Source organism: Protobothrops mucrosquamatus, unplaced genomic scaffold (genome assembly GCF_001527695.2).
Source record: "Protobothrops mucrosquamatus isolate PMUCROS unplaced genomic scaffold, P.Mucros_1.0 scaffold5652, whole genome shotgun sequence".
NCBI lineage: Eukaryota > Metazoa > Chordata > Lepidosauria > Squamata > Viperidae > Protobothrops > Protobothrops mucrosquamatus.
This window is the reverse complement of record NW_015391504.1, coordinates 7,118-11,369: the sequence shown is the minus strand read 5'-3', so window position 1 is coordinate 11,369 and position 4,252 is coordinate 7,118.

Below are 4,252 nucleotides of genomic sequence, written 5' to 3'. Positions count from 1 at the left end.
GTAAATAGAAAAATAGCTAATGAGGAAGCAGATGGCTGGAGAAATTAGACTCTGGTAATATTCAAATTGATTGGAGACTGCCCAACAGTATTAATATTGTAATTGATGAATAGAGAATAAAGGCCTGTGATCTGAGTGAGGCCAGATAATGTGTATCCACCCTGGGCCTAAAGAAGCTGCCACGTGGCGTTCAAAATGGCATTCAAAATGGCGGCCGCCAATTTATTATGATCTGAGAAGATCAGAATTAAACAAATTCAGGATGGGAAATTCAGAGACCATGCACTGAAGCCAAAGATCAGGAATTGTAAAGTAGGCCTTGTAGTTCCTCACCCTGAAATTCGGGCCTAAAATGGCGGCCGCAATGATCTTTTAATGAGAGAAAACAGCCCGTGGACCCAAATCAAGATTTCGGATGGCCGGGTCAATCGTAAGAGCCGCCCTGAGGATCGTTCGTAAATTCCCCCCCCTGCGATCCTTTTTCGATCGCCAGGAAGAAATTGGAGAAAATAAGCTTCGTTGCCTTTTTCGGCAACCAAAATGGCGCCCGCGATCGTTTGAGACGGCCGAGAGGGGTCCGGAAGGTTGAAAAATGCTCCAACGCAGCTTCTCAGGCTGTGGGAGCGATTGTTATGCCCGGAAAGAAAAAACAGCCGTTCTTTCCAATTTAAATGTTAGGGAGCTTTCCCCCCCCCTTCCCCAGAGCCCTGGAGGAAGAATGGAAGGATCCTGAAGGATTCTTTCCCCCCTTACTCCTTTACCTCCCTCAGGGGTGGAATTTTAAGCAAGTACTGATCCCAGTACAAAAAAATTTTTCAGTGGGAAACCCAATTAATATGGAAGTTGGAAGGGATTTTTAAGGGGAAAGGAGAATTCACCAAGGCTTTCTAACCTGCTTTGACTGAGAGCCAACCCAGACACGTCGTCAAGAGCTGAGACCAAGTTAAAGACTGGATCAGCAAGAGGGGGCATGTCAAGTTTGACTACTTGGTCTCAAGAGCAGGCATCCAATGAAAACCCACATGTGAATTCTCCATCTCCCATACTGGAGAATGAACACCCTTCGAATGGTGCAGGAGCATGAACGGATTTCCAGAAAACATGACAGACTACAGGAACCGTTTGCCCTTCAGTTTGAGGGCAACTCAACAGTCCCCAACAGCCTGCAACTGTCTTCAAGGGTGAAGGGAGCCAGGGCAGAAAAACATCCTACAGCCAGGAAGGCTCCACACACATTTGAACTACTCAGATGATCCTGAGGACACAGATAAATCTCCAAGTGGCCTCAGTGACTCTCTGAAAGGATGCAAATGACCAGCTGTCTGCAAGGAGTATAAATTCTTCCATTCCCCACCATCCAGTCAGAGCTGAAGAAGCTTCTTGGATGAGAAGTGAGATATCTTCAAAGAAAAACAAGAGAGCCCAGTTGCCTCATGAAAACGCACCTTTGAGATAACTATGACCTGGATGACTGAGAATCTCCATAGATATTTAGCTATCCATTGCCACAATTTAAAAAAAAAGGATGGGGGTTCAATTACAAAGCCACAGCCTCCATCTTGACTTTTTTGACTCTCAGGGATGCCTCTAACTGCACAACTTATCAGCAGATCATTTTAAAACATGTGCCAATAGATAGATGGATGGATAGATAGTTACTGTAAGTGATAGGTAGGTAGGTGGGTAGGTAGGTAGGTAGGTAGGTGGGTAGGTAGGTAGGTAGGTAGGTAGGTAGGTAGGTAGATAGATAGATAGATAGATAGATAGATAGATAGATAGATAGATAGATAGATAGATAGATAGATATAGATAGATAGATAGATAGATAGATAGATAGATAGATAGATAGATAGATAGATAGATAGATAGATAGATAGATAATCCTTAATTTATGCCTAGTCATTTAGCAACCATTCTAAGTTATGGCAGGACAACATATGACACAGATTTGTGTTGCAATGACCCGGTCCCTCCTCATGTCATGTGACTGTGACATGATTTTTATTTTATTTTTTACTAGAAACCAATATTTACTTCCAGTTTTTGGCAAAAAAAAAAAAAAAGCCCATTGTGGATGTTGGATTCAGTTAATGACCGCCACAAAAATGATAATAAAATTGGGCAGAATCACTTCATGACCCATTTAACAATTGGCATGACTTACGACTGTGATTCCAGATTCCATTACAATCATAAATCAAGGATGACACACACACACACACATATATATATATATGTGTGTGTGTGTGTGTATGTATAAAAATATATTGATAATTATATATGTGTGTTTACTGTACAAATTTATTATGTACATGATAAATCCTACCCCAAAATATATAATTTGTAATATACTGTACATAAGGCTCCAGTAGAGCTGAATTTGTTTCTTATTCTTTTAGAGGAAACAATGAATATAAATAAACNTTTTAATATTTCCTTCCCACACCCCAAAGGATTGTTGACCCCTCTGGGGAGGCCGCTGTGGCAGACAAACAAGTTGCTTGAGAAGAAGAATAAATTGTTATTTTGTTTTAGGCTCTGAATCAGCGAAGCAGGAATACATCAAGTGCAGATGTGCTTCTGGGTACATCTGGCTCAGGAAATTTGAAGATAAATAACTCCAAAATCTGCCAGTCAGCATCTGGCAAGCATGGGCATCCATAGAGGGACAAGTGATAAAAATGCATGCCAACGTCCTATGCAAACTCTGCTCCTTATATTCTTGAATGCAACTCACAATAGTTATTCTCCAAGGTAGACCAAACTAGGATTCCAAAGATTCCAATACTAATACTAATTTTCTTTCTTTCGTTCATTCACTCAGTCATACATTCATTCACACTTTCAATTTTTATCCCACCTTTATTATTTTTATAAATAACTCAAGGCACAGAGCAAATCAAATATTCCTTCTTCCTCGTATTTTCCCCACAACAATCCTGAGGGGTGGTTTGGACTGAAAGAGACTTGACTGGCCCAAGGCCACCCAGCTGACTTTTAAGCCTAAGGCGGGACTAGAACTCACAGCCAGCTGGTGATTGGCCCAAAGTCACCCAGTCAGCGTTGATGCCTAAGGCAGGACTAGAACTCCATTTTCCTGGTGATTGGCCCAAAGTCACTCAGCTACCTTTCATGTCTAAGGTGGGACTAGAACTCACAGTCTCCTTGTGATTAGCCCAAAATCATCCAGCTGGCTTTCACACCTAAATTGGAATTACATTTCATGTCTAAGATGGGAGTAGAACTCATAGCCAGCTGGTGATTGGCTCAAAGTCACCCAGCAGGTCTAGAATTCACAGTTTCCTGGAGATTGGCCCTAAATCACCCAGTCAGCTTTCATGCCTAAGGCAGGACTAGAATTCACAATTTCCTGGTGATAGGCCCAAAGTCACCCAGTTGGTTTTCATGCCTAAGGCGGGATAGAACTCACAGTCTCTGGGTGACTGGCCCTAAGTCACCCAGCCAGCTTTCGTGCCTAAGGCAGGACTAGAACTTACAATCTCCGGGTGATTGGCCCAAAGTCACCCAGCCAGCTTTCGTGCCTAAGGCAGGACTAGAATTCACAATTTCCTGGTGACTGACCCAAAATCACCCAGTTGGCTTTCGTGCCTAAGGCGGGACTAGAACTCACAGCAGTGGTGGCGAACCTATGGCACGGGTGCCAGAGGCGGCACTCAGAGCCCTTTCTGTGGGCACGCGTGCCGTCGCCCCAGTCCTAGGCCTTCAGCTGGGTTTTATAAAACCTTTTCGCTTTAGGCCTCCGCCGCCGTGTGCAAAAAAGAAAAAGGTTCAATCAATCAGTCAATTTCAACTTCTCGGGGGAAAAAAAAAATCTAGCAAAGTTGGAATTGATAGATTGAACTTTTTCGTCCCACCCAGTCTGCCATTACCACTGCAGCCACGCCCACCCAAGAGACACGCCCAGCCAATGGGCCACACCCACCCGGCACCCGATGATGCATAAGTGGTTTTGGGTTGCAGTTTGGGCACTCGGTCTCTAAAAGGTTTGCCATCACTGACTCACAGTCTCCGGGTGATTGGCCCAAAGTCACCCAGCCAGCTTTCGTGCCTAAGGCAGGACTAGAATTCACAGTCTCCGGGTGATTGGCCCAAAGGTCAACTTTGTGCAAATACAGGAAGAGAAGAAAGCAGTTGTTTGTCTTCTCTCCCTAAGGGAACATCGTGATGGAAAAGGAAAACCCCGCCAGATGGTGATTCTGACTGTAGAGATTATTCATGCCGGAGATCTCAC